At 46.9% G+C, this 22,284-nt stretch overlaps 1 protein-coding gene and 1 non-coding gene across 4 annotated transcripts in view; both read left to right on the plus strand.

Annotated features, from left to right (window-relative positions):
- Positions 1-22,284, plus strand: part of LOC119382472 (uncharacterized) — a 161,251-nt gene that overhangs the window by 19,424 nt on the left and 119,543 nt on the right. The window lies entirely within an intron of this gene.
- Positions 2,695-2,767, plus strand: Trnas-gcu (transfer RNA serine (anticodon GCU)). Its single transcript has one exon. It is a non-coding gene; the product is annotated as a tRNA-Ser (tRNA).

Here is a 22,284-nt window from a genome sequence, read left to right on the forward strand (position 1 = left end):
ATCTTAAAAAGATTTTGGGTAAGTTTCACGTCTGCACTTAGGCGACGTCTCCGAATTATAACGCTATAGTGTCCGGTCGGGGTGAGCGAAAGTGCCCTTATTTATGCGCAGCGCATTTTACTCCAAGTGAAAAATAAAATGCCGCAGGGTGCCTTATGCATTCGCCGTAGACGACTCGAAAGCCATCTTCTTCTCAGTCGGTGCATTTGCTAAACCAACTCGCCGAGCGAGGTTTATTGACATTCATGGGGTCCTGTCATTCTCAACAATAATTTCGCTTACCATCTAAAAAGGGCCTGATTGCCTGATTATCACATAGATTACTTATTAAGGTCACATATTGTTGATTGGGAAATTAAAGCTGACGTTTAGTGTAGTCATGTCTGGATAGCAGGAATCCTAGTGCTGTTCCGATTTTCTGTATGTCATTGCCTTAAGATATGCCATTAAATGGCCTCGAAATGTTAGAGACATGCTTTTAAAAAAGGGTAGGAATGCCAACACACTTCGTATACTACATATATTTTCGTCCCCCAGTAATGTGCTTAACTCGTATAGGAAGGAAAATAATTAGGTTAACCTTTGAGAACTATCGGCCGTTTTCCGGGCAAAACTTCTGCCAGGGATATGGTTCCTGGCACTGGGGTCCTGCTGGTACAATCGGCACCTTTATCACATGGAACGTCCGTTGGCAACGAGGCTACATCTGGCAGCCCAATGGCAAGATGGGAAAAGCGGGGCCGTTCCTTCTGTTGCTTGTTTCATAGTTTCTCCCACATTTTATTCTTTTTGCGTTGATTTAACCACACGCGAACAGAGTTCACAACAATCCGACAGGCTACTGCCAGCCATGCACACTGTATATTTGAACTGCTTTGAATATAATAAATTGAAACAAAATACTTGTGATTGTTAAAAAAAAGATAAATGCTTGGTCCGAGCAGATGATAGAACCGGATAGTCTACATGTTAAAAGACTGGGCGTGCAAACACGGACACAGGAGAGAAGTCAAGACACCACAACGCCGTGGTGTCATCGACTTCTCTCTTGTGTCCGTGTTTGCACGCCCGGTCTCTTTAACATGAACGCGTACCACAAAGTGACGCCGGCCAACCACTGACACATGCAAAATAGCGATGCTTATGCAACGCCATGCAGAACCTTGCCTTTGATTCCAGGAATAGGAAAACAAGAGAGAGAAGGCAGGGAGGCTAACCAGACGCATGTCCGGTTCCCTATCCTACCCTGAAGTAGAGAGAGAAGAAATGAGCAATAAATGCGCGTATGTGTTGGTTGCACTGTATACACTTTCAAAGCCGTTCGCACAGGCTCTTCAAAAAGCGCAAAAGTGCTTTAACTGCCTTGTGAGCCGACGAGCGATGATTCGAATTATACGGCAGTGGTATGACGTCACACGTGATGGTTTATCTTCCAATCACGTCACCACCCAACTATTGAGGTGCAAATAGACTCTCCCGGATTGAACAGCGCGTTCGTTTGTTCGTTTCGTTTTCAAACCCCACGGTGGTTGCGCGTAGCATGCGTAGTAAACGAGGTTGTATGTCACACACTCGCGTGTGTTCTTTTGATTGCGGTTGTACATACAGAAGCGAAAGACGAACATCGTACGCTGTACTGAATCCCGGCACTTGCGCGTTTAATGAGTTTTATGAGGTCGTGATGCGATCCAAGCTAAACGGGAGCGCTGGCAAAAAAAAAATGATACAGATGACGCAGTCCATACATTTAGACGGAACAGTGCCTAACCAGCAGGGCTTCGTTAATAACAGGCTCCGTCCCACAAAAGCAAAAAAAAAGGGAAAAAGAAAAAGAAAGGCAGATAGATTAATTAATGAGCTTTCACTCGGTCTGCTGCCCTATGCTTTGGGGAGGGTCGCGCGGGCAGACGATGTATGTCGGCCGCGCAACCAAACGCGCCCTCAAAATGTGAATCAGCGCTCTTATGTCCCGCAAAGCAGATGACAGCCGACCCCATGGACTCGCGTTTTTTCCCTTCTTGTTCAGCGCAGCCAAGGGCAAGAACAATAATGCATTCGACTGAGCATTCTTCGGAAAAAAATGTGGGGCCGGGAGGGAGCTCCGAACTTCGCGCACAGGAGCGAAACTATGTCGGGCACAATAAGTCATACAAAATTTTTAATAATAATATCTGGGGTTTTAGGTGCCAGAACCACGATATGATTATTAGGCACGCCGTAATGGAAGGCTTCGGATATTTTTAACCATCTGGTGTCCTATAACGTGCACTAACATCGCACAGTACACGGGCCTCTAGCATTTCACCTCCGTCGAAATTCGACCGCCGCAGCCGGGATCGAACCTGTGACTTTCGGGTGTGCAGCCGAGCACCGTAACCAGTGTACCACCAAGGCGACTATAATTTTTTTTTGCTTCAAGTCATTGCTTCGAAATAATTTTCATTTAATACAAAGGGGCTGGTATTTCATGACGATGATAGCTTACTTATCTTTGTTTCAAATGACATTAATTTTAGCTATGAGTAAGTGCGCCAAAATACAGCATTTATGAATGCTATGTGAATGTATTCAAGTGCAGGCATGTACTAAGAGATAAATATACTGTGAGAACAAACAGAATATTTCTATAAAAAATTGTGACAAAGTCGGCGGACATCGCGTTTTGACCTACAATACGTCTTCATTTTCTGCCCCGCCACGGTGGCCTAGTGGTAATGGCGCTCGACTGCTGACCCGAAGCTCGCGGGTTCGAATCCCGCCCGCGGCAGCTGCATTTTCGATGGAGCCGAAAATGTTTCAGGCCCATGCACTTAGATTTAGGTGCATGTTAAAGAACCCCAGCTGGTCGAAATTTCTTGAGCCCTCCACTACGGCGTCCCTCATAATCATATCGTGGTTTTGGGACGTTAAACCCCAGATATTATTAGTCTTCATTTTCGCTGTGTAGCGGCAATATAGCCTATGCATCACTGTATAGCATGCTTTGTTGTTAACATATAGATAAACCTGTAAAATAATTTTTGATATAAGCGAGAAAACTGATCAACCAGAAGGTTGAACGATATTTCGCTTCACTGCGCAGCACGTCGGCGTAAGATTGCATCGGGTGCATCTTCATTGCGATTAATGAAATCATGTAACTACTCGCCGCAAATTTAACAGCGCTGTATGGGGCGTCACGCTAAAATGCTGAAAATGATAAACGATGGAAATTTATCTGCCCCCTTGGAGCATCAAGGGGCCACATAATATTCAAGCTGTGATGGTCCAAGGGGGCCGTGTCAAATGCTATAGCTATAAGGCGCCCAGTTAAAAAAATTGTAGAAAACAAGAAAACGTAACAAAGGCATGTTAACGATGATTTTGTTCTTAAAAGCAACAGTTTCCAGGAAAGGAAAACGTGCACGTGCAGTGTAAAGTAACAATAATATCTGGGGTTTTACGCGCCAAAACCACGATATGATCGTGAGGCACGCCACAGTGTAGGGCTCCGGAAATGTCGACCACCTGGGGCTCTTTAACGTGCTCGGGCGCCTTGCTGAGCGATGGCGAACCGCCCTTCTCAGCGAGGCCCCCGAAGACCAGGAGTGGGCCGTCCAGCGGGCCAGGGCCGTCGCCGAGGACCTCGAAAGATGCTCCTCGAATGGTGGATCCCTGGCAGCCTAGCCCCGGGCACAATATCAACCGTTGGGCAAATAAAGTTTATTCAACTCAACTCAAACTCAGTATCAGTACACGGGCCTCTAGCATTTCCGCCTCTATCAAAAATGGGACCGCCGCGGCCGGGATTCGATGCCGCGACATTCAGGTGAACTGCCGAGTACCGTAACCACTTTACCACCCAAGCGACCTGCAGTGGAAAGTAAGGCTTGCGGTTCGTGGATGTGAGTGAACAAATATGAATTATTTATTTGTGCGTGTGTGTGTGTGTGTGTGTGTGTGTGTGTGTGTGTGTGTGTGTGTGTGTGTGTGTGTGTGTGTGTGTGTGTGTGCGTGTGTGCGCGCGCTTATAGAGGGGTGAATGAATTTTGGTTCGTGTTAACTGGTATTGCCTTGGGTGTGTATATAAAACGACTGAAGACTTTTTTATAGCTTTCTTTTCAGAAGAATACAGTTTTTTTAGTGGTAGTGTATCAACCAGTATTTATTGAATCATTTATTAATGCTGTCAGCCCTATTGTAGGCCTGTTGCTGGAGTGGAAAATACCGTGGCGGTGGTGATGGTCTCGCGTGGTTTCAGCCTGGCAGACCTAGCCAGCAATTGCTCCGTCCGAGCCTCTCTTTCCAGTATTATGTTAAACAAGTGTCACAGTTTCATAATAACGCGCACTCGATGTTCGCACAGAAAACAAATGCTTTTCGATAAAGTGCGGCATAGAAAGGTACAATCACACCGTAGATGACCGTGCAGATCGCAGATATAAAACTCTCTGGAATACAGTTAAAAAAGGTAACAAAAGACAAAATGAAATGCGGAAAATAATGCATTATTATGTTGGCGCTTCTCCGTGCCTGTCCCGGTAACTCTGCTTTCTTCCAATGCCCCAGTTTGCTTATGAATTTATAATAACTGCGGAACCTCTGCTGAGCTCTGCTTCAAACGGGACTCATGACTAGAGACCGGATTTTAGGCAAATGCCCATTTTGTTCCTTGCGTTCCTATCGCGCCATTTTGATATATGAGCATAAATTAGAGCTTACGAAGGGCTTTAATAGTCTTTTATAGTGCCTATAAATGCCTACTTTTGACGTTCGTGCCTAAATGCTTACAAATTCCTATGAACGGTTATTTTCAATATTGGCGCTTATATGAACGCTATTTAGCCTCAAGTTTCGCCCCCGGGTTCTGTTTGAGACCGTTGTTCAGACTGTTGGGAACTATGGGGTTCAACCTAGTCCTCTAGTTCAACGAACTACTGGAAACAACCACTAGTAGCAGTGAAGTGGGACACGCCGACGAGCATTCGCCGCTGCGCTGACATGGCACGAACGGTTGGCGAATGCGAAACCGCGGAGAGCCCTCAGCGGAAAGGAGAGTGAAGAGCAAAAAAAAAAAAGAAAGAAAACGGCCGCCAGCGCACCATGAGCGCGGCACTTAAGTCATGCTGTACCTGACATGCGTGTCATGATTTTCATGATAAGTCGTGTTATTTATGTTCGTCACACAGTCACGTCGCGCAATACCAATTTCGGGGTAGATCAAGCTAGCGAAATTGCCGCCAGCGCACCATGAGCGCGGCACGTAAGTCATGCTGTACATGACATGCTTCTCATGATTATCATGTTAAGTCGTGTTATTTTTGTTCGTCATACAGTCCCGTCGCGAAATACCAATTCCGGGGTAGATCAAACTAGCGAAACGGCCGCCAGCGCACCATGAGCGTGACACGTAAGTCATGCTGTACATGACATGCGTGTCACGATTTTTGTGTTAACTCATGTTATTTATGTTCGTTACACAGTAACGTCGCGCAGTACCAATGTTGGTATATATCAAGCTAGCGAAACGGCCGCGAGCGTACCATGAGCGTGGCATGTATATCGTGCTGTACATGACATGCGTGAAATGATTTGCATGTTAGGACCTGTCAGTTATGTTCATCATACACTTTTGTCACGCCGTATCAATTTTGGTATATATCAAGTTAACGAAACGGCCGTAAGAGCACGAAGACTGTGGCATGTATATCGTGTCGCTCATGACATGCATGTCATGATTTTCGTCATACAGTCATGTTATGCCATACCAATTTTGGTGTACATTCGATTAACGAAACGAGCAGGAGAGCATAAAGTCGTAGGCGGCTAGATAGATAGATAGATAGATAGATAGATAGATAGATAGATAGATAGATAGATAGATAGATAGATAGATAGATAGATAGATAGATAGATAGATAGATAGATAGATAGATAGATAGATAGATAGATAGATAGATAGATAGATAGATAGATAGATAGATACGCTCAAAGTCGCAGAAGTTCGCTAAGAAATGCTTCGCATTTAAAAATGTGATGGTCATGCAGCCTTAGTTTTGTTTGTAATTTACTATTTAAGCTGTTCACTGCAGTAGCGTAGGCATAAATTTTTTTCGGGGTAGGGGGGGGGGGGTGTCAGCCATAGTTTATATATGTTTGTTCGTGCATGCGTATGTCTGCGGTTTCGGGGGGGGGGGGTAAGGGTTTGAATTCCCTTCCCCTCGCCTGGCTACGCCCGTGATTCACTGCCAGAGGAGAAATAGGCTCTACGCGATTCGACCCGGCCAATAGGAGGAATGCCTCCCTGTCTCTTAGCGCGATATAGCTGTCTGCTCCTGCTCGGCCCTTTTTAGTCATGCCCAAAAGACACCCAGGAGTGCGTTGATTCCACAGTGGACACTTGACTCACCCTGGAGAACACGGGAGAGACCGTGTTCTGCGAACTGTGCTGGACAAAACACAATTGCACGGCTATGTTCAAATGTTGGCGCCTTTGTGCCATCTTAAGCACTAACATTCTTGTTTTCCTGTCGTAGATAGAGCTCGTGCACGTCTTCCTTTGAAATTGTTTGCATTGATGTGAAAGTTTCTTGTGCCTATATTTACGATATTGGAGGCCTAAAACGTTGTTTTGCCTGCCTATTTTTGGCGTCTAAAACAAGCTTTTTTAATGCCTAAAAATCCGGCCTCTACTCATGACACATGGCAAAACCACCGTGCATAATACTGCGAACATTGACTGTCTGCTGACAACTGCAGCTTCGATCGAGGCTCTCGGACAGCGATGCAGGTAGGACACAAGCGGGTTGCTTGAAGGCGAAGGACAAATTTGATTAGCGAAGAACTTTCCTCTGCAGGCACGCTTGTAACGTGCACCCCGCGGGGATTGCTTTTCGTAGCCCAGTGTTTGCGCATATGAATTGCGCCTTGGCCGAGACGCACTCTGCTGATCTAAGCGGAGCATAGACGTCATGGTTACCGACGCGCCCAATTTCGAGTTCTCGTTTATTTAGTTTCTGTATCATAACTAGAAGACCACATGAATTATTTTATAAATCCTGGTATTTTTGCAGTTTCTGGTTTGTACATAGAGGTCCACATAAATTTATTTTATTTAATTCTGTTGTTTTACGCGCCAAAACCGCAGTCTTATTATGAAGCACGCCGTAGTTGCAGAATACTGATTAAATTTAACCACTGGGATCCCTAAACGCGCGTCTAAATCCAAGCAGACAAGCATTTCTGCAAATCATAATCGAACTATGGTCACCATGGCCGATTCGAACCCCTGCCATCGTGTTTAGGAAAGCAGCGTCGTTAAGCTTCTCCAGCATGCCACCAGCTAATTGCCGTTTGGCGCTTCAGAGCGATGTGGCCTCCAATCATCTTGTGCATACTACTACACACACTCGTACGGCAAAACTGTAGACCATCGTCTCTCTTCTCAATAGCCTTTTCGCTCTCCGGTCCAAGCATAGATTCGAACAGCCTCCCGGTTCTTTCTGATTATTCATAACGTTGCTTCATTTGTTTGCAGCCTGTAAGACGCACGCTTTGCTGCATATTTTTATTATTAATGTTCTCGCTCCTACTATATATATCGGCACGCCGTAGTTGGAAGCTGTCGCTCCTCCCCCTCCTCCCGCCTTTCCTGTGCGTTTCAGTGGTTTCAGCGACCTTGGGAAGGGAAGGGGAGGCTGACGTATAGAGGTAAGTAGAGAGAGAGAAGGTAGAGGCGGGTTGACAATAGTGGTGCGTGCAAACACAAGCACTAAAAAAAAATAGCGAACTACATGACCCACCGATATCGACGCCCGTAGGATGCGAGCAACAAGATACTACCAAATTCAGCGCGAGCGTGGCTTGGGCTCCTGTACACAAAAGCCATCCTTTGGCGTCCCTCGCACCACTGTATGCCACTTCAAAGGCGGCATACATAATAGCGTCAGCGATCGGTCGCCACCCCTAATGGGTTGTCGAGCGAACGAAGCCAACGATTTGCATACCGTGCGCCGCTGCATTGATGCCGGGTCGCGGACGTGGTAGGCTGCATGCTCCCGCTAATTGCATGGTTTGGCATCGCTCGACGACGCCTCCGTTCATTTACATTCAGAAACTTGTACAATTCGCGCAATTCTCGTTATTGAATTTTTCCCTTCTTGCGTCTTGCAGTGCTCGTAACCCAGTTCATTCCGGGTCTACTCGCTTTTTGCTTACGCATCATTATTCTTGAATGGCTGATTCGGCTGAGAAACGCCGCCACCTTTATTTCTTTTAATGCGAAAGCATTATACACGACATGCAGAGGAAAATGTGGCGTTAACTTCTCATGGTAAAGCAAAACCCACGTGACGAATTGATGACGTCACATTTAAATGCAAGTTAATACCAACCTGTCCCGCACCCAATAATACTGGAACACGGCACTTAGATCATTAGACGCCCCGAACTCATTCGCTCCATTCACCGAATGGACTAGAATGAATCACTAAGAACACAAAAACACAGTTCAAGACAGGAACTTCTCGCCTTATTGAACTAAATATTTCCGCATCATTTTTTCTTAACGATATTACACACGAGAATCACAACTTTTGCTGACGTGCTACAAAAGAACTATGACATATGCGGGCAGAATAAAACACGTCAGTCATTGTTTAAAAACAGGTTTTTTTCTGGTTGTCTTCATACTACGCAAGATATGTATTACAAAATATAAATACAATTAGAGACTATGAGAAAGAGTTACAATCTTAGCGAGTCCCATAATTGACATTGAAACGAATGAATGTCTAAATAAAAAACTTGGAGGGCGCTTGAGCTTCGCCTTCAAAAGTAGAACCCCTTCAAAAAATCTCTGAGTACATAAACCACGACTCTTCTCTTCCATCAAGAAAGGACCCGCCACGGTGGTCTAGTGGTTATGATGCTCGACTACTTACCCGCAGGTCGCGAGATCGAATCTCGGCTGCGGCGGCGACATTTTCGATGGAGGCGAAAATGCTCGAGGCCCGTGTAGTTAAATTTAGGTGCACGTCACAGAACCACGGGTAGTCGAAATTTCCGGAGCCCTCCACTACGGCGTCTCTCATAATCATATCGTGGATTTGGGACGTTAAACTCCATAAATTATTATTAATTTATCAATCAAGAAAGAATGTGTTTATATATATTGTCGCCACGGTGGTACAGCGGTTACGGTGATCTGCTGCTGAACCGAAAGCCGCAGTTTCGATCGCGGCCGCTGTTTGCATTTCGATAGAGGCGGAATTCGAGGCCCGTGTACTTAGATTTAGGATGCGCGTTAAATAACCACACGTGGTCGAAATTTCCGGAGCCCTCCACTACAGCGTGCCTGGTAATCACATCGCGCTTTCGGCACGTAAAACCCCAGTTATTGTTATTAATAAAAGCGTCATAGGTAATCACACTCGTTTTGTTGAGGCAGGTCTAGTTGCACCCGCGTAAAGGTTTGTGACATAGCATTCTTTACGTATTACCGAGGCTTCTATAGGTTTTTAACACGAAAATGTTTTATGCCGGGATCCACCAAGACTTCAGTGACGTATTTCCGTCACGGAAATGACGTCGAAAAAATTTACACGATCAGATGGCAAAGAAAAAAAGTTCCGTCAACGGGCATCGAACCACGGAGGAAAGAAAAAGAAAGGAGGGAGCATTACGTCACGCAGCCAGCCTTGGCAAGCCAACTCGTTTTGAAGCCAGCAGTGTACCACCAATCAACATGATGATTGGTGGAGATGTACCACCAGTCATCAAAGTGGGTGCATCCACGTTAAACGGTGCTATAACTGCCAGACATCAGTATGCATTGTACAAACTCTCTTATATCAATGTACAGTAAACATTCAGTTACTTCTGTAAGGGCACGCTTTACTTTCGTGTTATTCCGATTCCTATGACGGAGGGATGAACCACCTTTTTTTTAACCGCCTCTCAGAAAATCTTAGAGCAAATGCGTAGAAGCCGCTAAACGTTGCTTTCATAACCTTCTTTTTTAGGCTGTTGGTTTTATGTGTTGTCAGTGTCAAAAAAAAAAAAGAACAGCAATTTTTTTTTTCTTATTTGGTCATGTCATGCGGGCTGCCGGTTCGATGGAGCCAAATTGGAACACAGGAGGAAATGTTGTGACCTAGGGTTATATGGTAGGTTTCAGACCACGAGAGAGCGTCTCGGTAAGTTAAAAAAAGAAAGCTTGTATCAAGTAAGCTTCGCTTGTGTTTCCGTACTCATCATGCCATCAGGAGCCGACAGCGACTCTGCAGCACTTGACGAAAACAGCAACAACGGGAGATCATAGCGGATAATCTGCTCACTATCTCTTCATTCTCGCGGAAGCTGGTCACTGGCCATTGAACCGAACATAATCACACTCCTCTTCCACGCAGGCTAGCAACTGCGTCATTACTCGGATTTATTGAGACAGCCTGGGCCATATGTTCGCGCTAACGATAAGTGAATGCTCGCGGAGCACTCGGAGCTTCGCTAGGAGTGGTCTCTAGTGGCTCAACCGTTAACGAGGAACAGACGCAGCGTTCCATCTTAGCCTTTCGTCCAGTGCTAGCGTATCTCAGCCCCTTCTGTCCTTTGTATCCTTTCTCTCTATCGTCAACTTCTATCCCTAAATCCCTGGCAACTGTCACCGAGAGGTACACATTGCCTGCCTCTCTCTATACTTCTCCACTCGGCGGCGGTGCTCAGACAGGGCGTTAGCCTAGCATGCGCATAGCCAACGAATTGTTCTGCCAGGGTATCTCATGTGTTAATAGCAGGTTGTGTCACCAGGCGCTGATCAGCTCCGCTATCGTAGAAAGGCAATCAGCAGTCGAAGAACTCTTCCCGTTAACTGTATGCGGACCTTTCGGTGAACACGACATCTTCGAAGCTCGCGTGCGTAAAACCTAGATGATGATGATGGTGATCGTTGGCGTTTGACTTCCCAAAAAAACGATGGGATTATGAGGGACGCCGTAGTGGAGGGCTCTGGAAATTTTGCCCCGGGGGGTGGGGGGGGGGGGGGGGGGGGACTCACATGTGACGGTAAATAACATGTGGTGGTAAATCCCATGTGCACATGTGACGGTAAATCATAGTACTTAATATAAAATACATCAGACGAAAGTTAAAGGGCCCCTCACCAGCCTCTGAAAACACAAAAAAACGAGCGCAATATTCTCTCCTGGCGTTTCTCGTCTTTCTGGCGCACTTCGTGACGCAGAACAGTGATTCCCGTGAGGTCCATATACGCAAAATATGAGATGTGATTTGTCTCCCGCACTGCTTTTCCATGCAGCCGCGCATCCGTTCTACCTTGCCTCGCATGACTATCGTGCGCGATCAACTGATTTCACTTCATTTTTTGTGTTTCCGAGTGCGCAGACGGAGATAACAGCGTGTAACCGACAAGCTCGAAATCTTGATAGGCTCAACGCTTAGGGCTGACATGGTACACGTGCTTTTAAGAAATAAGCGGCGAGGGGGAGATATGGCCTGTAGGAAGTGTAGCGAAGGCGAGGAGGAAACCAGTCCCTCGTCCTTGAACGGGGGGTGGTGAAGGGCCCCTTAAAAAAAGCAAACCTTCAGTAAGCACTATAGGCCATCAAAATATGCTTAATCCACCTCCTTAGAATGCAGCCACTTTGCGCGATGCAGATAAAGGAAGAGGAAAGACTGGCACCCCTAAGTGTTGCACCAGTTGTTTCTATGCGTTTTGTAAATCAGCGCGCTGACGAATCGTTGCAGCGGCTGCCGATATTCCTCAGCTTGTGGGACTAGTGATTGGGAACTTGAGCACACTGAGAAATTATTATACGACTTTTGTGTTTGCCATAAACACGTTTTAATGAGATGCCCGCGTCTCCCTGAAAAACAGAATGGTTGAATGCTTCGTCAGAGAAAAAACGGTGCAAACGAGCTGACGCGCAAACAGCTTTCTTGCAGTTCGTATCATCTGCGCAACACTGAATTGCGACAGCTGTCTGGACAAATTATTGCAAAGAGCTCTGAAGGTGGCTTCTCAAGGATGCTGTCACTGCTCGTTCAGCCTTATTTGTCGACATTTGTCTGTACTGTATGCTTACCGCTGCAGCCCTCTCATTTGTCACAATATTTTCCTAGCAGGCTTGAAGGATTTCGTGGGATACTGCTGGCCGAACTTTGAGTAGAATAAGAAAACAAGCGTTCCTCGTTTGCTTTCATCCGCTGTGCAGAAAGCAAAAATATGTGGTCGGAAGTGCAAAAATGCACGCCGCGATGTGTGGCTGCAATTAAACGCGCTATTCTAACTTAGCATTGCGACCTCGGTGACTTGGCCACCTCCGTGTCACTGCCTCTGCTTTGGAAATCCAAAGTCGAGATGAGCGCCGACAGGTGAAACACAATGGGTTGAAGGAGCACGAGAAAGTGCCTCAGACAGGCTGGCCGACGTTTCGATAGCAGGGCCTATCTTTCTCAAAGACACCTTGTCAGGCACTTACCAACAGTGACACGCGCCACCACTGGACATGACGTCAACACTAACCCCCTTAAAACTAACACGCTAAGGATGACAAGGCGCCTTTGACAAAGATAGGTCCCCCTATCGAAACGTCGGCCAGCCTGTCTGAGGCACTTTCTCCTGCCCACTCAACGTCTTTGCTTTCTATCTCTCACTTTTTCCTATTTCCACGTTTTAGTGGCTTTCTTCGAGTGTAACCGCGTACCAACTTGCCTAACAAGCAACTTTATTGGCCCCTCAGGCGTTCGATACTTCGTCGGTTGGTGGCTGTGCTCATTTAAACGTAAGAGGTCAGATCACTTATGACAGGCATGGCTGTGGCGTGAGATGCATGCGCGCGAGGCAAGCCACTAAGAGACTGTTACGGGATTCAGCGATCAAAATTGCTGGTAGTATATATATATATATATATATATATATATATATATATATATATATATATATATATATATATATATATATATATATATATATATATATACTACCAAAATTGTGAAAAACTTCGTACTACAACATAGGAAACAAAACAAATAGTTATTTTATCCTAACAGTTCCGGCTGGCGGTCCAGCCTTCTTCGGAGGATGTAATTGAAATTACAACATCCTCCGAAGAAGGCTAGAGCACCAGCCGAAACTGTTAGGATGAAATAAAGATTTGTTTTGTTTCCAATATTGTGGTACAACGTTTCTCACTATATATATATATATATATATATATATATATATATATATATATATATATATATATATATCAGAAGCAAGAAACATCGGGGCGGTTAACTATACGACGTATCATACATCAGGCGCAGTGCTGCGGAAACTATCCAAGGAGTTTCGTCAGCCAAATGGGTAAGCCTGCGCGTCTCATGCTTGTATTTAGTCCTTGTAAACAGGTGCTCCGTGATTGGCACCGGCTGCGCGCTACCGGAACTAAACGCGGAGGCCATGATACGAAAACAAAGAGAGTTAAAGCGATCCAGAACCTCCTGAATCACGGCAAGACTAGGGGGTAGACTCTCCGTGCGTCGCGTTTCCCGTCGCGTCTCTAGCCCGGCTGTGGTGCGACCTTTCTGTTAACCCTTTAACATTCCGCAGGGTAGCGACCTTACACCAAGCTCAGTAAAGCTCAGCGTCCAATAACCAACGCTCTTCTGGCTGTCACGCAGACTTCTCTGATTACGCTCTCCCCGTGCGGATGGAACGGCCTGAGCAACGCTAGCAACGGCGCGTTGCCGGAGCCAATTTCTGAGAGCACGAGTAATGCATCATGACACTAACGAGCACCGACTGCGAGCGTTTCCGTAACCTCAGCGCGGCGGAGGCTTTCGCTGCAATATTGTAGAAAACTCTATGGTCGGTGAAATGAGGCGTCCACGGTGATTCGATTCGATGACGACGCAGTTACGCGATTCGCCTTTCGCGTCAGCGTGTGGCGCCAGCGTAGGAACGCTTCCAAATGGACTAACGGTGTTTCTCCACCGTCTACAGCTTCGAATGCAGCTTCCCGTTTCTCTGCTCAAGTGGTCGACGACGCTTTGAAAGAGTGCATGTCGAGTTAGTTTATGCGCATGTTGAAGCCATCTTTGCGCGGGATTCACCATATGCTGTGTTCATGTGTCTGTTAACTTCTACAGCTACCACAAAGGTTCAATCGTATTCATGGACGTTAGTCGTCGGGATGGAGATGGCCACCAGGCGTCAACGTGTGTGCGACCACATCAAGCGGTGCCATAGCTGCAAAGCGCCAAAGACATTGTGCAAGCTCTCGTATATCAATGTAAAATAAAAAATTCAACTACTTTGCGCGAACACGTTTCACTTTCGGGTTATACCGATTCCCGTGACAGAGCGATCAACCATGTTTTTTTTTTACATCTCCCTCGAGCCATATCTACCAATGTGGCTTTTTTGGCTAGTTGGGTAAATGCATTAAAAGATGATGTCATAGCGCTCGCAGACAGTGACGAGAAAGACGGGACAAGCGTTGAAAGATAGCGCTTTTGTCTTCCTCCTCTGCTAGCGCTATGATATAATTTTTTAATCCATATCTACCAGCCGTGTCGGCTTAGCGGCTGAAGAGCCTGTGTAGATTATTAAACACACGGGCACTCTGCAAGTGCGCGCCTTAATATGATGCTGAGTGACGATTCTGTCGACGCTCCTGTCGGCCTAATTGAATACTGGAAGGCTCTGCCTGAACCGTACACATACCGCATGCCTCTGCTTAAGCTGAACACGCCAGAGGAAAAGCCGGGGCCTTCGCAATGTATGTCTGCTCTCGAAGCGCACTTATATTCTTGGCGGAACTGTTTTTGCGTCCTGCACTGTTAATTGCACCTTACGCTTAATAGCCCGAGGAACCGTTTCTGTGGTTATAAGTGTGATAAATGATATACCGGAATAGCGGAGGTAGATTAGCGAGAAGATCTACAGCGCACTATAGGGCAGGGGTGAGGGAGGCATAAAAGTAAGAAAGAGAATAGCAAATTTTCCCACTAGCACTAAGTGGCTCTACTTGCTGAGCAGTGCCAAGTGGCGTTCTCGTGAAATTCAAGTTTAGCTTCTGAAGACGCTCTGTCGGCCGTATGATCTGGCTTTGTGAGACATACGAAGGCACTTGGCAGCGGACCTGCTAGGCGTAGTCATCCACTCAGGGCTGCGAGGCCTGTGCGGAGTTCATGGAAGTATTCTTATTTTTCTTCGAGAGGTATATTGTCATTGCGACATTGACGGAACGGTTTCAGGACCTCTGAAGGACAAGCATATACTCTGTCTTACTTAAGGAGCGCTTATTGTGCACGCTTTACCGGATGACACTTCGGCGTTAAGTTCGCGGATCAATTCTCATTAATGTTGCTTTACGGCTGAGCATCAATTTGACTGTATTACGTAGACTACCTCCATGCCTTTCTACTTTTTTCCCGCTCTCTCTTCCAGCCTGGCGACGTACTGCACGCAATAACTCACCGTCGCACACGTTTCACGCCACCCAATGGTCGCGCTGTGCGCAGGTTTGACATATGTATACCCTATGCATTCCTACATATGACCGTGATAGCTTGATGTGCTGGTTAGATTTGACAGAATTAGATTAATCGGCTGACGATGAGTAACGACTACGCGTATCACCCTAACCACGGACTATCTGACGACAACCCCGCAAGCTCCAGGATCGAAATACTGCGCGGTTTTCTACTGAGGCGAGGGTTACGGTGCAGCCTCCTGCTAAATCGATTTCATTACGAAAGGTATAACTGCGCCTTTGGCGGCGAACAAGCGGATGCTGACGCAAACATAATTTTAGGCAAATTAAAGAAGGAGAGGCTCAATGGGAGAAAAAGTGCGAAATGAAAACGCCCAGACATTTTCATGTTGATCGTCGTTCGTATATAGCGGTTCCATAAGTTTCTATTAGGCGCGCGCGCGCTATAGAGTTTGTGCTTATCAATACTGAGCCGCTGACACGTCGGCATCGATTAAAATGCCCGACCACCGCACTTTGCTCGTCCTGTACCCAGGGGACCGCCGAACGACTGCGGTGGACGGTAGCTCCTTGAGGAAGAATCCTCCGGCTTCACAGGCGCCATTGATCGGTGCGAATAGATTTATAATATACGTCCACCGCAGATGCTTGAACGGGATCTTTTGCTTCGGCATATCTGCTCGCTCCGCTATTGTGTCTCCTATTTTCCAGCTTTATTCTACCGAATCTTTCCAGCGAACCTTCTGGCAGAGACAGTGCCGTGTCGGAAACGATCGCCTTTGAATAATGAATTGATAGTGGCAATGACGGCCGGTTAGCCTTTTTTTTTATGTCGTTCCTTACGCTGATTAAAACAGAAAGCGAGACGTTCCGCACGTAGACGGAAGAGGTTGCAGTGATATTCAAAGTGGCGGGTGAAAGCACGATACCAAGAAGAAATGAGTTGTGCACCGGCTTAAGTGCGCTAATTTTGGTTCCGTGCATAGGGGCGTTTTTCTCATCTATTCAAGTGACGTGCAAATAAATGGTCTTCTTCTATGGCGCTGGAAGAAATTAAGCGAAGCTTAAAGTGCATCTGATTCTTTCCTACGAAGTAGGTAACACGCTGAACGAACGGCTTCTATATAATAGGCGACACACACGCAGAATCGCAGTTTTTTTCTTTATGTGCCACTTCTTCATTTGTCTGCTGTGTCCGTTCCTCACAAGATTCTACGCCTCCTCTTGTCAGCCTTCTTCTAATCCACAATTTCTTCATATTTCACTCTGGCATATTTAGCCACGTTGTTCTAATTAACTTGTCGCGCCTCGCTTGTTTAGACAAATGTGTTTAGTTCGCTGATCCTTCCCGTACACGTAGCTCTCGCAGACTAAAGCTTTCAACATTGCACACTAGAACTGACGAGTTCAAGCGTATCTTTTCCTCTCGACAACTGAACAATGTAATTATGATTACCTGGAGATGTTCGTGACTTTTTCCTCCAATTGATGTTACTCCACTCCTGCGATAGCTCCAGCTGAGCTGCAGGTTACTGAAATCAAGCCTAAGCCGCCACGGCGGTCTAGCGGTTACGGTGCCAAACTGCTGACCCGAAGGTCGCGGGATCGAATCCCGACCGCGGCGGCCGCATTTTGATGGAAGCGATATGGTATATGTCCGCGTGCTTACATTCAGGTGCACGTTAAAGAACCTCAGGTGGTCAAAATTTTTGGAGCCCTCCATTACGGCGCCCCTCATAATCATAACTTGGTTTTGGGACGTAAAACCCCATAAATAGTTATCGTTATTAATTAAATCAAGTCTTTAACAAACACTTGACCTCGTGTTGCGTACTGTTTGTATTTGCTTAGCATTTTAGCGTTATAATATACTTAGTGCAGTTTTATTGCACCTGTATATCGTGCGCCATTCTCAGGAGGCCGCGCGCCACCGCTTTGGCTAGCTGACTTTTTTACTCCGCGCTGTGCTACATTGTTTCGTCAAAAACCACGCAGCCGATGCGCGCTGGGCAGACTGCGAGCATTGATCCCCACGCGCCGGCGGCCAAGAGGCCAAAGAACCGGCGTGTTTGGCGGCTTCGCTTTGTCCTCTAACGGCAACCGATGTCGGCGCGAATGAGTTTTTTGTGCGCACGCCTGTCAAACGGTGGGCAGGAGGGCCCATTCCAGCTGAGTGAAGCCCTTCGAAATCTGCAGGGCAGATGATGCGATGAACTTTCACCTTTCGTACACGGACGATCTGACTAGCGTACGCAGTCAAGCGTTCCGCCTAATCGAATTTAGCCTCGCGCACAGCGTCGTGTTTCCGGAGTTTTCTCGCAATAAATAAAAAAAAAGACGCGCATGGTCACTCACCCCGTCAATTGGGCTCGGTGAGCGTCCTTCTGCGAAGGCCGTTGGCCGAATATAGTACAGTGAGCGAATGAACGGATACGAGACGGCCGGCGCGTCACATGTGGCAAACAACTCGAGCAGCTTGAAAGATGGGGAGTCGGTGGTTTAGGGTACTGATTCAGCAGGTCAGTGGCTGAGCGAACAAGCGAACCGAAGGCTCGAATTATGGCCGCCATTTAATTGAACGCACTGATGCTTAGTGGAGGAAGAAGTTGAAGAAGTGAAAGACCTTTAGAGCTTTCATGGAGCGAATAATGAAACGTCATGCAAGATGCTCTGCACAACCTATCGTACCGTGGAGATTCTCCAAGCAGGACGGCACGGCACGAGAACCCCACCATGTGACCCACGTGACAGCGTATTATACTGCATCTAGGATCCGCCTACTTTGCTGTGACACCGTTACCAGGGCTGGGGCACCGACTATGTGCCTGGATTCTCGAGAGAACTCAATTCCAAACTGCGCTGTACATGTGGGAGGCTGACTAAGCAAAATACTTTATTAAAGGAATCCAACCGTTGACTACGCTGCACTCAAACGTAGATCAGACGTGCCGCGGTCACAGCGAGCTTGCTTACAACAGGGCATAGGTCGGCAAAAAATTTGGAGCTCACTCAGACTCACTCATGAAATATATATTTGCCCTTAGAGCTCACTCGGACTCAGACTCACTGAAATTTTTCTCAGCCGGGCTTACTCGGACTCAAACTCGCCAAAATATTACTTACTCGGACTCGCACAGACTCAGACTCATGGCTCTATCTCAGTCTGAGTGAGTTGACTCATGAGTCTGTTAGCGTATAATTGGCTTTTTCGACCATGGTGTCAATGCCCTTTGACACCAATATATCGCATAATTGGGGCTCTAATTGTCGCCTTTTCATTTCGTACCTTCAAATATGAGTTATCAGTGGTTGACATCCAGTAAGGACATTTTCATTGAAAGAGATGACTCATACAAGATATTTTAAAGATGATATTCTTTCTTGGGATACTTCAACGCAGAAATTTTGGTCTGTCTGTCTGTCTGTGACATGATTCAGCCACCCGGCCAAAGTTTAAGCACTTGCTGAACGCCCAGCCATCTTGAACTGGTAGCTGCGTTCACACTTGTGAACAGTGTCGATCAAAAAGCAAATATTACGCATATCAGAGGCGCGACATCAATACGTAAGTATTAGGCGGTGGGTTCCTTTACTAGAATATACATAGATACGTAATTCTAAAGGCCCTAGTGTTTCTTAGGCTGCGCTGAAAATGTGACGCTATGCACGAAAAAGCCCTCTGCCATTGTTTCTTAGGCTGCGCTGAAAATGCGACGCTATGCACGAAAAAGCCCTCTGCCGACGACATGGTGCTGCCACCTGGCAGGGGCCCTGAGTTCTGCACAAGCTCATGTTTCCTGACGCCACTGCCAGATGGCGTCCATATTTCACGCAGCGCCTTCTCTATTTTATCAATGTCAGCCAGATGCGGCCGATTCAACATAGAGGAGGCGCTGTCTGAGGCAAGGCAAAACATAAATGGCAGAAGACTATCGTCTTTCGACGACATTTCCAGCGAAGCACGCAGATACGCGGCCAATTTTTTTATCAAGAACTTCCTGTGAAAGAGATTGCGGGGGGGAGGTCATGGCACCTCATACCCCCCCCCCCCCCCCGTCCTTAACTCACGCCTCTGATCAATAAATATTGAGCTGGCGTATGAACGCTAGTGCTCTGAAGTATGTGCGCATCGACGGGAGTATAGACGTGAGCCGACATAAGGCGATGGTAATGCTGAAGTTGTGTAGATAGAATTATAAGTCGGCAAAAAAGTGCGGAGCTGACGCAGACTCCCTCAGGCAATATATTTTGCGCTTAGGTCGTACTCAGACTCATCAAATTTTTCCTCAACCGTGCTCACTCGGACTGAAACTCACTAAAATTTCTCTCAACCGGACTCACTAGGACTCAAACTCGCCAAAATGTCACTCACCCGGACTCACTCAAACTCAGGCTCAAAGCTCGATCTGAGTCATAGTTAGTCTGAGTGAGTCGACTCATGAGTGAGTTTGCCGACGCATGCAATAGGGCATCGTTGTCATAGCAACACCGACCTCCACGGGTGCTTTTCTCAGAATACCTAAGCTACACTTACTGTAGAATATGTTACAGGAATGGCCTAAATCAGACTTAAGTGCGTCTCGAATGGCATATCATTGTTTTGCGACACTACTTATAAAGAAGCACACAGCAAGACCAGCTTGCGCGGCGTCTATTTAATCGGACGAATCAAATAATTCGAAAGAATTAATGCGACATTAGCAATGAGACAAGCGTTTGAAAGCGACCGACGATAGCTCCGCCACTCCCTTTTGCATTATCTCGCAACATCCATTAACCTGCTTCTCGCGCCCAGGACGTGCAGACACTGTAAAGTGACCTTTAGCGCAAGGCGAACTAACAAAAAGAAAGTGTTCCATGCCTTTTTTTTTTTTTCGCTGTAGTTTATCTCCACCTGCTTAAAACCTGGCGCCTGTTTTATGTCCGATATTTAATTTACCTTGGAAGCTTACCGAGGTTATTTCGAGCTAAGGCGCATTCCGTAGGAGATCTGTCAGAGAAGGCTGTTAGCTATGCAAATGTTCTCGCGCGCTTATATGCAAGATTGCTGCACTTCTCGGTCTGAAGAATGCAAGCGCTCGAGGCTCAAGATACCAACGACGTCGAAGGAGAACCGGTAGGAGAACGCAGGAAAGTGTGGCATTGAGTTCAACTGACGAGACTTCTTGCCTTGGCTGTTCTGTAGCAGTTCAATGACCATGGCCGCTACATAAAAAAAAAACAGGTTTTTTTATAGAGCGGCCGTGCAATGACATAGCATTACGAAACGAACAGCCTCTCTCCTGGAGGTGCTGCCAAGATTCCCTTGTTCACTAATTAGCCGACCACTGTTCAGCACTTATATGAAAAGGAGTTCGTAGGTTTTAGGGCCATCACTTCATGGAAAAGTAAATGAAACAGGTTCGATCACTGAGCCTGGAAAGCACGTCGAAGCATAGTACACGGGCCTCTAGCATTTCACCTCCATCGAAATGCGACCGCCGCGGCTGGAATCGAACCTGCGACGTTTCGGGTCAGCAGCCGAGCAGCGTAACCATTGTGCCACCGAGGCGGACTCGTCATCATCAAGCGATCGGGAACGTAAATCAATGCACGCCCAAAGCAAGCGAGCATGCAAATTCAAACACAAGTTGGGAACAGTGAGTAGAACGGTGGCACACCTACACTCCTCAAGTGTATATTTTTATGTTTTATGCGAAAAAAACCCCAATATTATTTATTCCGAAGAATGCCGTAGCGGAGGAATTACGATTATTTCAACCACCTGGAATACTTTGACGTGCAACTAAATTCCCTAGACGACCATGTATTGCATTTCTCTGCCACCGGTCTTTGTGGTCGGCACGGAAGCCTTGACCTCAATCTCAGCAGCGCGACGCCATAGTCACTTTGCTGCTTTGGGAAAAACCTGAGCGCATGAATGAACTGATTCTTACTTACAGGGTATGTGAGTACACATGTATCATGGGCACGCAACGACTTAGTCGCTGCTGTAGCCATTGTCCCTCCAATGAAGCAGCTATACGTACCTGTTCATATTTATTTACTTCGAAGATATTAATTCTTAGAAAAAAGACGAACAAAAGAAAGGAATGCCACGCAGTAAGAGAAAGCGACCGCATATTTCAACTTCCTGGTGAACCACGCGTCTATCTGGGCCATAAATATTTCACGAGCCGAGCAAGCTCCTCCGCCGCGGCTGCATTGGACGTGGCGATCGAAATCGCGAGCTTTAAAAGGGGTGGCCCAGTGTTCTGTTCATTCATCTGCCAGCGCACCGAGCTGTGAGACGGATCGCTCGGACCATGTCGGGACAGCTTTTCCGTTTTCGCCTTGCTCCAGTTGGCATCGGCGGAGTCAATGTCCCTGCGCGCGGAAAGTTGGCGCGCGCACAGCGATCGTGCGCATAAATCAATGCCCGCTTTCGCGCAAGGGAGGAACTCGAGCTACGAGCCTCGAATTTGCCGTCCCTCGCTGTGGAAAGGGAACAGAACGACGTAGGGTCGAACTACATGTTAGGGATTCATCGTACAAAAAAGGCGTGCAGGCACGGACACCGGAGACGATAAGGAGGAGGAATAAACGGCTAGCTGAGGTTCCCGGGGGTCGAGCCCTTATTCCAGGGCCCCACTGGCTCCAGCGGCTCTCTGGGCCCGGTCCAAGATTGCCTGCTGGCTTTCCAGGTCCTGCCAGGTGAGTCGCACCTCCCACGAAACAGAGAACACATACGCCAGACTTTGTGTTTAACTACTTGCATTAATCAACCATGAAGTGAAGCTGGTGCTTCTACAGGACGTTACGGACG

The sequence above is a fragment of the Rhipicephalus sanguineus genome, chromosome 2 (genome assembly GCF_013339695.2).
Source record: "Rhipicephalus sanguineus isolate Rsan-2018 chromosome 2, BIME_Rsan_1.4, whole genome shotgun sequence".
In the NCBI taxonomy this organism is placed as follows: Eukaryota; Metazoa; Arthropoda; class Arachnida; order Ixodida; family Ixodidae; genus Rhipicephalus; species Rhipicephalus sanguineus.